This window comes from Elephas maximus, chromosome 16 (assembly GCF_024166365.1).
Source record: "Elephas maximus indicus isolate mEleMax1 chromosome 16, mEleMax1 primary haplotype, whole genome shotgun sequence".
Taxonomy (NCBI): Eukaryota; Metazoa; Chordata; class Mammalia; order Proboscidea; family Elephantidae; genus Elephas; species Elephas maximus.
Window position 1 is genome coordinate 80698617 of NC_064834.1, and position 13144 is coordinate 80711760.

Consider the following 13144-nt stretch of genomic DNA (forward strand, 5'->3'; position numbering starts at 1 on the left):
TATGAAGGCGAAATTAAGATATTTACAGACAAACACAAGTTTAGAGAATTTGCAAAAACCAAACCAAAGCTACAAGAAATACTGAAGGATATTGTTTGGTCAGAGAACCAATAATATCAGATATCAACACAACAGAAGGTCACAAAACAGAACGTCCTGATATCAACTCAAATAAGGAAATCACAAAAAACAAACAAAGATTAATTAAAAAAAAAATACACATAACAATGAATCATGGAAGTCAATAGGTAAAAGATCACAATAATCAAAAAGAGGGACTAAATACAGTAGGCATTGAACTGCCATATGGAGAGTGATACAAGGCGATATAGGACAATACAAGTTAGGTTTTTACTTAGAAAAATAGGGGTAAAAAATAAGGTAACCACAAAAAGGTATAACAACGCTATAACTCAAGATAAAAGCCAAGAAAAACGTAACGACTCAACTAGCATAAAGTCAAACGCTATGAAAATGAGGATCTCACAATTTACTAAGAAAAACGCCTCAGCACAAAAAAGTATGCGGAAAAATGAAATTGTCAACAACACACATAAAAAGGCATCAAAATGACAGCACTAAAAACTTATTTATCTATAATTACCCTGAATGTAAATGGACTAAATGCACCAATAAAGAGACAGAGAGTCACAGACTGGATAAAGAAACACGATCCATCTATATGCTGCCTACAAGAGACACACCTTAGACTTAGAGACACAAACAAACTAAAACTCAAAGGATGGAAAAAAGTATATCAAGCAAACAATAAGCAAAAAAGAAGAGGAGTACCAATATTAATTTCTGACAAAATAGACTTTAGACTTAAATCCACCACAAAGGATAAAGAAGGACACCATATAATGATAAAAGGGACAATTGATCAGGAAGACATAACCATATTAAATATTTATGCACCCAATGACAGGGCTGCAAGATACATAAATCAAATTTTAACAGAACTGAAAAGTGAGATAGATACCTCCACAATTATAGTAGGAGACTTCAACACACTACTTTCGGAGAAGGACAGGACATCCAGTAAGAAGCTCAATAGAGACACGGAAGATCTAATTACAACAATCAACCAACTTGACCTCATTGACTTATACAGAACTCTCCACCCAACTGCTGCAAAATATACTTTCTTTTCTAGCGCACATGGAACATTCTCTAGAATAGACCACATATTAGGTCATAAAACAAACCTTTGCAGAGTCCAAAACATCGAAATATTACAAAGCATCTTCTCAGACCACAAGGCAATAAAACTAGAAATCAATAACAGAAAAACTAGGGAAAAGAAATCAAATACTTGGAAAATGAACAATACCCTCCTGAAAAAAGACTGGGTTATAGAAGACATCAAGGAGGGAATAAGGAAATTCATAGAATGCAACGAGAATGAAAATACTTCCTATCAAAACCTTTGGGACACAGCAAAAGCAGTGCTCAGAGGCCAATTTATATCAATAAATGCACACATACAAAAAGAAGAAAGAGCCAAAATCAGAGAACTGTCCCTACAACTTCAACAAATAGAAAGTGAGCAAGAAAAGAATCCATCAGGCACCAGAAGAAAACAAATAATAAAAATTAGAGCTGAACTAAATAAATTAAAAAAAAAAAATTAGAGAACAGAAAAACAATTGAAAGAATTAACAAAGCCAAAAGCTGGTTCTTTGAAAAAATTAACAAAATTGATAAACCATTGGCTAGACTGACTAAAGAAATACAGGAAAGGAAACAAATAACCCGAATAAGAAACGAGAAGGACCACATCACAACAGAACCAAATGAAATTAAAAGAATCATTTCAGATTATTATGAAAAATTGTACTCTAACAAATTTGAAAACCTAGAAGAAATGGATGAATTCCTGGAAAAACACTACCTACCTAAACTAACACATTCAGAAGTAGAACAACTAAATAGACCCATAACAAAAAAAGAGATTGAACGGTAATCAAAAAACTCCCAACGAAAAAAAGCCCTGGCCCGGACGGCTTCACTGCAGAGTTCTACCAAACTTTCAGAGAAGAGTTAACACCACTACTTCTGAAGGTATTCCAAAACATAGAAAATGACGGAATACTACCCAACTCATTCTATGAAGCCACCATCTCCCTGATACCAAAACCAGGTAAAGACATTACAAAAAAAGAAAATTATAGACCTATATCCCTCATGAACATTGATGCAAAAATCCTCAACAAAATTCTAGCCAATAGAATCCAACAACACATCAAAAAAATAATTCACCCTGATCAAGTGGGATTTATACCAGGTATGCAAGGCTGGTTTAATATCAGAAAAACCATTAATGTAATCCATCACATAAATAAAACAAAAGACAAAAACCACATGATCTTATCAATTGATGCAGAAAAGGCATTTGACAAAGTCCAACACCCATTTATGATAAAAACTCTCACCAAAATAGGAATTGAAGGAAAATTCCTCAACATAATAAAGGGCATCTTGCAAAGCCAACAGCCAACATCACTCTAAATGGAGAGAGCCTGAAAGCATTTCCCTTGAGAATGGGAACCAGACAAGGATGCCCTTTATCACCACTCTTATTCAACATCGTGCTGGAAGTCCTAGCCAGGGCAATTAGGCTAGACAAAGAAATAAAAGGTATCCGGATTGGCAAGGAAGAAGTAAAGTTATCACTATCTGCAGATGACATGATCTTATACACAGAAAACCCTAAGGAATCCTCCAGAAAACTACTGAAACTAATAGAAGAGTTTGGCAGAGTCTCAGGTTATAAAATAAACATACAAAAATCACTTGGATTCCTCTACATCAACAAAAAGAACACCGAAGAGGAAATAACTAAATCAATACCATTCACAGTAGCCCCCAAGAAGATAAGATACTTAGGAATAAATCTTACCAAGGATGTAAAAGACCTATACAAAGAAAACTACAAAGCTCTACTACAAGAAATTCAAAAGGACATATTTAAGTGGAAAAACATACCTTGCTCATGGATAGGAAGACTTAACATAGTAAAAATGTCTATTCTACCAAAAGCCATCTATACATTTAACGCACTTCCGATCCAAATACCAATGTCATATTTTAAGGGGATAGAGAAACAAATCACCAATTTCATATGGAAGGGAAAGAAGCCCTGGATAAGCAAAGCGCTACTGAAAAAGAAGAAGAAAGTGGGAGGCCTCACTTTACCTGACTTCAGAACCTATTATACAGCCACAGTAGTCAAAACAGCCTGGTACTGGTACAACAACAGGCACATAGACCAATGGAACAGAATTGAGAACCCAGACATAGATCCATCCACGTATGAGCAGCTGATATTTGACAAAGGACCAGTGTCAATTAATTGGGGAAAAGATAGCCTTTTTAACAAATGGTGCTGGCATAACTGGATATCCATTTGCAAAAAAATGAAACAGGACCCATACCTCACACCATGCACAAAAACTAACTCCAAGTGGATCAAAGACCTAAACATAAAGACTAAAACGATAAAGATCATGGAAGAAAAAATAGGGACAACCCTAGGAGCCCTAATACAAGGCATAAACAGAATACAAAACATTACCAAAAATGATGAAGAGAAACCCGATAACTGGGAGCTCCTAAAAATCAAACACCTATGCTCATCTAAAGACTTCACCAAAAGAGTAAAAAGATCACCTACAGATTGGGAAAGAATTTTCACCTATGACATCTCCGACCAGCGCCTGATCTCTAAAATCTACATGATTCTGTCAAAACTCAACGACAAAAAGACAAACAACCCAATCAAGAAGTGGGCAAAGGATATGAACACACATTTCACTAAAGAAGATATTCAGGCAGCCAACAGATACATGAGAAAATGCTCTCGATCATTAGCCATTAGAGAAATGCAAATTAAAACTACGATGAGATTCCATCTCACACCAACAAGGCTGGCATTAATCCAAAAAACACAAAATAATAAATGTTGGAGAGGCTGCGGAGAGATTGGAACTCTCATACACTGCTGGTGGGAATGTAAAATGGTACAACCACTTTGGAAATCTATCTGGTGTTATCTTAAACAGTTAGAAATAGAACTACCATACAACTCAGAAATCCCACTCCTGGGAATATACCCTAGAGATACAAGAGCCTTCATACAAACATATATATGCACACCCATGTTTATTGCAGCTCTGTATACAATAGCAAAAAGTTGGAAGCAACCAAGGTGTCCATCAACGGATGAATGGGTAAATAAATTGTGGTATATTCACACAAGGGAATACTACGCATCTATAAAGAACAGTGACGAATCTGTGAAACATTTCATAACATGGAGTAACCTGGAAGGCATTATGCTGAGTGAAATTAGTCAGAGGCAAAAGGACAAATATTGTATAAGACCACTATTATAAGATCTTGAGAAATAGTAAACCTGAGAAGAACACATACTTTTGTGGTTACGAGGGGGGGAGGGAGGGAGGGTGGGAGAGGGTTTTTTATTGATTAATCAGTAGATAAGAACTGCTTTAGGTGAAGGGAGAGACAACACTCAATACATGGAAGGTCAGCTCAATTGGACTGGACCAAAAGCAAAGAAGTTTCCGGGATAAAATGAATGCTTCAAAGGTCAGCGGAGCAAGCGCGGGGGTCTGGGGAACATGGTTTGCGGGGACTTCTAAGTCAATTGGCAAAATAATTCTATTATGAAATCATTCTGCATCCCACTTTGAAATGTGTCGTCTGGGGTCTTAAATGCTAACAAGCGGCCATCTAAGATGTCTCAGTTGGTCTCAACCCACCTAGATCAAAGGAAAATGAAGAACACCAAGGCCACACGGCAACTAAGAGCCCAAGAGACAGAAAGGGCCACATGAACCAGAGACCTACATCATCCTGAGACCAGAAGAACTAGTTGGTGCCCGGCCACAATCGATGACTGCCCTGACAGGGAGCACAGCAGAGGACCCCTGAGGGAGCAGGAGATCAGTGGGATACAGACCCCAAATTCTCATAAAAAGACCAAACTTAATGGTCTGACTGAGACTAGAGGAATCCCGGCGGCCATGCTCCCCAGACCTTCTGTTGGCACAGGACAGGAACCATTCCCGAAGACAACTCATCAGACATGAAAGGGACTGGTCAGCGGAGGGGGGAGAGAGATGCTGATGAAGAGTGAACTAATTATATCAGGTGGACACTTGAGAGTGTGTTGGCAACTCTTGTCTGGAGGGGGAATGGGAGGATAGAGAGAGAGGGAAGCCGGCTAAATTGTCAAGAAAGGAGAGACTGAAAGGGCTGACTCAAGAGGGGGACAGCAAGTGGGAGTAGGGAGTGAGATGTATGTAAACTTATATGTGACAGACTGATTGGATTTGTAAACGTTCACTTGAAGCTTAATAAAAGTTATAAAAAAAAATCCATAAATAAAATATTATCAATAGTTTCATTTTTAAATGATAACATAGAATTTTTTTTATTCAATGTTATCATTTAAAAATGAAATGTAAAAAAATACAGCTAGTATCAGAATACGTAAGTTCCTAGAATAGTAGAGAGTCAATTTTTTTTTTTTTTCTTAATATGTGCAATCCATTTCCCAGGCTCCATTTCTTGGAAAATCCCATCCCCGTCCTTCCTTCTGCCACCTGTGTCCCACATCAAGTCTCCGTGGATGTGTGGGTCTGCTCTGGTACATTCCTGCTTCTCTGCACAACTCCGTGTTGTCTCAGTTATTACAACCGTGTGGTGCAGAAGTGTTGCTCTCTGGCTGAGCACATTCCTGTGCTTGGTTTTTCTTCAGGAGAGTCTTGGCTTTTTGCTTTTCTGTATAAATTTGAGATTGAGTTTATTAAGTTCCATGAAAACTACTGTTGAGATTTTGATTAGAATTGCATGGGAAAATTAGATCAATTTGAGAAGATTTCACAGATTTTACAGTATTGAGTCTTATTATCCATTAACATGGCACTTTTTCTATTTATTTATGTCTCCTCAGTAAAGCACCATGATTTTTTCATAAAAGATGATTCATTTCTTTGGTTAAGCTGAATTTTTGGTGTTTTATATTATTGTCAATAATATTGGATTTAGTCAGGACAGGTAGGTTATATTGCACTAATAAACAGCCCCCATATCTCAATGGTTAACAAAAGTTTTAATTCTCATTCATACTAGATGTCCACAGAGTGTTGCTTGGGTGATCTTTCTCTTAAGAGATGAACACTGCCCTATAGCTCTTCAAAGATCTCATGGCCAACCTTCACACTTCCCCTTCCATTTTAGAGTCCCCTCTCTCGTTATGAATAAAAGGATCAGATACTTGAGTACAACGTATATCAGATAGGTGTGTAATTACATCTGAGGCTCTACAAAGCCAACCATTTCCATGCAAAGTTGCCCTTTTCAGAAGGAGCTTATTTGCTGAAATCTGCCCTGCTGGGCAGAGTCCCTGGGTGGTGCAAATGGATAAGGTGCTCAGCTGCTAACTGGAAGGTTTGTGGTTCAAGTCCACCCAGAGGTGTCTCAGAAGGAAGTCCTATTGGTCTAGTTCCAAAATATCAGCAATGGAAAACGTCATGGAGCACAGTTCTACTCTGACCCACATGAGGTCACTGTAAGTCAGAGTCACCTCTACAAGCAACTGGAAAAATCTGATGGGTGATGTGGAAATACGTTTTATGCGGAATACCTTGCTCCATTTTTGGTGTCTCCGTGGCCCAGGTGTGCAAAGAGAACAAGGCAGAGGGTGGAGAGTGTTTGGTCGTGCCCTTGTTTTGCCCAGTAATTGCCGTTACACGAATGGCTGCCACTGGGCTGCCAGCAGGTTTCTCTGCTGAAAGCCTTCAGGGGCCAAGGACCAGAGTGGGCTTGCCTGGGTGTGCCTGCAAAGCTCCTGGATGCTCATCGGCTCCAGGCAAGCCCCTCTCTGTGGCCCTCTGGGGCCAGCAAAGCCCCAGCCAACTGCTCAAAGAGGCAGACTTCCTCCAGGAAGCCTGTGAGGACTCTGGTCTCAGGGGACAGAATTGGGACTGGTTCCCAGAGATATTAAATGGACTTTTCCCCAGGGACACATATTGGAAGATTTAGGATGCTTACTTCTACCACCTAACCCAATAGATTCTGGCTGCACCAAATGGAGTTTGTAGATAAGTAAGACAAATCACACAAATTAAATACAAACTTAGCATACAACCCAATGATTCCTTTCTTGGCATCTACCAAAGTAAAATGAAAACATGTGTCCACATAAAGGTGTATTTGTGAGTGTTCATAGCAGCATTATTCCAAAAAGCCCCAAACTGGACACGATCAAAATGCCCATCAACTGTGTAAACTGATAACTCGAATGTGCCACCTACAAACCAGGCAACACTTCTACCACCCACTCACTGCCAAGCCAACTCTGACTCACAGGGACCTGTGTGTGTAGAGTAGAACTGTGCTCCCTGGGGTTTTCAATGGCTGACTTTTCGGGAATGGATTTCCAGCCCTTTCTTCCAAGGCACCTCCGGATGGACTCCAACCTCCAACCTTACAGTTAGTAGCTGAGCACATAACTGTTTGCACCACCCAAGGACTCCCATGGAGCACTAACCTGTTGCCGTCAAATTGATTCCAACTCATGGCAACTCCGTGTGTTAGAAAGTAGGTGTGAAGCACCAATGTTCAGATTAGTAGTCCAGTGCAAACTGTTTGCACCACCCAGGGACCTGATAGAACACTACTCAGCAATAAAAAAGAAGGGGGTTCTGGTACATGAAACAACATGGATGAACCTGACATAAAAGGCAACACATTATATAAGTAATGTCCAGGAAAGGCATGTTTATAGAGGCAGAACACAGTCCAGTCTTTGCCTAAGGCTGAGAATAGGCATTGAGTTGCAAGTATGCAAAGAGAGCATACTGTGTGTGGAAGTGTTATAAACATGGATTGGTGACGGCTGTACAACTCAAAAAATTTAAATAGAATGTCATTTAATTGTACTCATATAATGGCTGAATTTTATGCTAGATAAAATGTACTTCGATAAACTGCTAAACATACATATGCGTTTACCATATGACCCATCCATCCCACTCTTACGTATTTATCCAGAAGGAAAAAAAAAATTCACATGAAGACCTGTCTGCAAATGCTTATAGCTGCTTTATTCACAATAGCTAAAAACTGGAAGCAGCACAAATGTCCATCAACTGGTGAATGCATCAACAAATTATAGTATAGTCACACAGTGGACTACTACCCTGCAATACACGGACCAGCGGCCCATGCTACAGTGTGTTTTAATCTCACAGACATCATGCTGAGTGAAAGAAGCAAGGGCTATGTAGTGTATGATGCCATTGACAGGGCTTTCTGGTCAAGGCAGAGCTATAAGTGCAGAAATGAATGGCATCAGTGGCGGGCTGGGACAAGGATGTGGACTGCCACGGGGTGGGGGGGTGATTTGGGAGTGACAGGGAAGTTCTATATCTTGTTTGAGGTGCTGGCTATGATAGTACACATTTGTCCAAACTCAGCAAACTCTTCATTTCAAAGGGGGAATTTTATCTATGTAAATTACTTCACAATAAACTTGCCTTTAAAAACAGAATATCTGCAGTTATGTCTAAGCACATCAAAGACCTTTTGAGCCTAATGATGGTGAAGCCATGAGACAGAGCTCGTTCCACACTTTGAGAGCTGAAACATACAGAGAGGCTCACAGAAGCACAAAAAATCATCTACAGAGGAAAGCATGGTCTCGGTCACCCAGCCTCTGTTGAATTCTGGCTCCTCCTGACATTATGTTGTGGCCTTGGGAAGTCATCTATTCTCCCTGAGCCCTGGAACCTTTGCCTATAAAATGGGTTTACTGATAGGGCGCAACGCACTGCACTGTCAGAACCACAGGAGAACATGTAAAGTACTTCCAATAGAATGTTGTTGTTGTTGTTAGGTGCTGTCTAGTCGATTCTGATTCATAGAACCGCCCTACAGAATTTTCTTGGCTGTGATCTTTTGTGACCACCCTGTGAATCATGAATACCACAACTCCTTGCAGGAGAGTGCATTTTGGCAATGGACAAAACAGAGCAATAGGGAGACACGGTGCCCTCTGGTTAAGCAGGGCAGACAAGGCGGGTAGGTCAGAGGGTGCTTTCTCTGAGCCTTCGTCTATACTGTATTGAATGATAAACTGTACAGTTGCCCTCCCTGAGGTCTTTCTGAGGGGGGCGGGATCTAAGGGTCTGTGTATGCCTGGCAAATTGGCCCTACCTGCTAGTTCGACCAGACCAGGGCTTCCCACGGACCCCAACAGTGATGGGGGTGGAGGAAGTCTTTCCACCGAATCTCCACAGCAGACTCAGGTTGAAGGGGTTCCTGGTACAGCACCACTATGGGAGTGGTGGAGCATCAGGGAGGATGCCCCACTCGATTAGTACACAAAGTTGCATCCTGCCTCTAGGGAGCATCCTCAGCAAGACCAGAGGCTGAAAAGAGGTCCCTTGTGCGTTCCCAGGACTGCCCCACCACTACCACAACTGCCCCATATGCATTTCAGATCGCTGCCCAGGAAGTTCAGGCCACATCTTGACTGGTGACACTTTAAAGTGACAAGGAAATCAAAGCATGGCTTCAGTCAACAGTTTCTTAAATCGGTACAGAGTGAAGGGTGAGGGAGGGAGACAGCAGGGAAACAAGGGAGTGGTTAATTGTATATGTCAACTTGACAAGGCTCTGGTGCCCAGTTGTTTGGCCAAACACTAGTCTAGTTGTAGTTGTGAAGTAGTTACATGTGATGAAATCAGTTGGCCTAAAGTAAAGCTAATGAGCCTCCATAATGTGGGTGTGCCTCAAAGAATGAGGTGAAGGCTCTAAGAGCAAAAACGGAGTTTCTCTAGGGTGTGTTCTGCCTCCAGATTATAAACAGACATTTGGCCAGAAAGCTCTTACTCTTTACTTTTCCCAATGTCTGACCTACGGATTTGGGGAAGCAAGCCTGCAGGAGTCTCCAGTCTGCTGCCTGACCTACGGATTTTAGACTTACCAGCCTCTATAATCATGTGAGTCAATTCTTTAAAATTTCCCTCTCTTTTTCTATCTATGTATTTATTTATACTTAGATACACATATATGATCCATATCTATATCTTTATTTAATTCTCTACAGAGCTCTGACTAAGACACAGAGAGTGGATTTTATGGATACTTGGTCCTCACCTGAGACATGTGTGAATGATGGAAAGGGGTGTGGAATAAAACAGTCACCCTATAAAAATAATTTACTAAGCCATATGCATGCAGCTGTTCAGAAAGAGATTTTAAGCCATGATCTTCACTTGTATACTTTCCCCCAAAATGTCATTGGAGACAAAATTAGTGAAGTATGGTCACAATCTACCCACAAAATTATTTCTTCGTATGACAAAGTACACTTTCTCCAGACTCCTAGCCCATGGGTGTGCATTTTTGGAAGGCTTGAGTCCCATCTACTTCATGTTTTCAAAGATGAGTCATGAGGCACTGGCTGGCTTGTGTGTTGGAGAGATGTGCTTCACATATTGGACACGCAGGAACAGATGGACACAATTATGATGCACATAATGTAACCAGTTCACTTCCCATTTGGTGAGAGGGGCTTCTGCCTTATGGACCATCTGTAACACGCTGACCAGAGAAAGTCAGTGTACCTACCCATCCACATTTGTAATAGCTTTAGGGACTCAAACACCAGTGCAAATAGAATTTTGATAAAATGCTTATCTAAATATAAAGTGACAGTATTAAATTTATACATTTATTTCTAGATAAAATAAAGTTGATCAAACAAATCTGATATCTTAAACACGTGGTGGTAGTTTTCATCATTGAAATTAACCATGTATGATATGTTCATGAAAAGTGCACATTAAAATTTCTGAAACAAGAAGACAAAGATAGTTATTTTTCACCCTGAACAAAATACATGTCTAACCCTTAATGGTTCAAAGAGTATTTCACAGAAGTACTTATGAGTCCACATGTGATTAAAGAGATTAAGAAAAATACCAAAGAATGTTGACACAGACATTCTTTTTTTCCTACTGTTTATACATTTAATTTATTAGATTTATAAACATTATGTAAGTACTTGAAAGGTTTGTTTGCTAAGTCAGGCAACTGTAGTTCTTAAAAAGGAAAGGAAATTGAACACATTAAATTTATAAATTTAGCTAAAAATACTTGAAGACATTTAATTAAATTTTAAATGGGACCAAACATTATTCACAGGCTTTTTAATTGGCTATTACCACATTTTACTAGCCCTAGAACAAAATTTTCAACTTTTAAGGTATTAGAGTTTGTCATTTTAATAGATTGAATGTTGACTTTTAAAACAACAATAAAAAATCAGAACAGTCTTTTCCTTGCACAAAAACCACCCTTAAGGACACACACAAACACACACACACAAAATATCTACAAAAATTCATTTAAAACCTTGAAGTTTGTGTAGCACAACAACACAGAGGTGACCAGGTAAAAATAAACAATGTTCTTGGCAGAGAAAAAAAGACACAGATATTCTTACTGGTGAATTCTGCCCAACAGTCCAGGAATCAGTAGTTCAGTTCTGCTTAAAATCATCCAGAGGAGGAGAGTGATAAAATATTATCAGATTTATTTTTGATGTTCTTAAATTTCATGTATTATTTCAACAAATATTCACTGAGCACATTTCATGTGCCAGATATTTTCCTAAGCACAGGGATATGGCAGTGAACAAAAGAGACAGAAAGCCCTGGCCTCTTGGAGCTTGCCTTCCAATGCATGTTGTGGGGTGGTAATTAAATAAGTAAATGCAAATGTCAAGTGAAAAGAAGAATGCAGGAACTACAGTAGGAGAGGGTGACCAGGAGTTCTGGGAAGTGAGGAGTTATGCTTCTAGATAGGATGATACAACACACATAAAAGTACAAATCTACCTCCATCTATGACCATACAAGTTAACAAATGTTCATATTTAATCTTGTTTTTTATTAACTTTTATTGAGCTTCAAGTGAACGTTTACAAATCAAGTCAGACTGTCACATATAAGTTTATATACACCTTACTCCGTACTGCCACTTGCTCTCCCCCTAATGAGTCAGCCCTTCCAGTCTCTCCTTTCGTGACAATTTTGCCAGTTTCTAACCCTCTCTACCCTCCTATCTCCCCTCCAGACAGGAGATGCCAACTCAGTCTCAAGTGTCCACCTGATCTAATTAGCTCACTCTTCATCAGCATCTCTCTCCTAACCACTGTCCAGTCCCTTTCATGTCTGATGAGTTGTCTTCGGGAATGGTTCCTGTCCTGTGCCAACAGAAGTTTTGGGGACCATGACTGCCGGGATCCCTCTAGTCTCAGTCAGACCATTAAGTATGGTCTTTTTATGAGAATTTGGGGTCCGCATCCCACTGATCTCCTGCTCCCTCAGGGGTTCTCTGTTGTGCTCCCTGTCAGGGCAGTCATCGATTGTGGCCAGGCACCAACTAGTTCCTCTGGTCTCAGGATGATGTAGGTCTCTGGTTCATGTGGCCCTTTGTGTCTCTTGGGCTCTTAGTTGTCGTGTGACCTTGGTGTTCTTCATTCTCCTTTGATCCAGGTGGGTTGAGACCAATTGATGCATCTTAGACGGCCGCTTGTTAGCATTTAAGACCCCAGACGCCACATTTCAAAGTGGGATGCAGAATGTTTTCATAATAGAATTATTTTGCCAATTGACTTAGAAGTCCCCTTAAACCATGGTCCCCAAACCCCCGCCCTTGCTCCGCTGACCTTTGAAGCATTCAGTTTATCCCGGAAACTTCTTTGCTTTTGGTCTAGTCCAGTTGAGCTGACCTTCCGTGTATTGAGTATTGTCCTTCCCTTCACCTAAAGCAGTTCTTATCTACTAATTAATCAGTAAAAAACCCTCTCCCACCCTCCCTCCCTCCCCACCTCATAACCACAAAAGTAAGTGTTCTTCTCAGTTTATACTATTTCTCAAGATCTTATAATAGTGGTCTTATAAAATATTTGTCCTTTTGCAACTGACTAATTTCACTCAGCATAATGCCTTCCAGGTTCCTCCATGTTATGAAATGTTTCACAGATTCTTCACTGTTCTTTATCGATGCGTAGTATTCCATTGTGTGAATATACCACACTTTA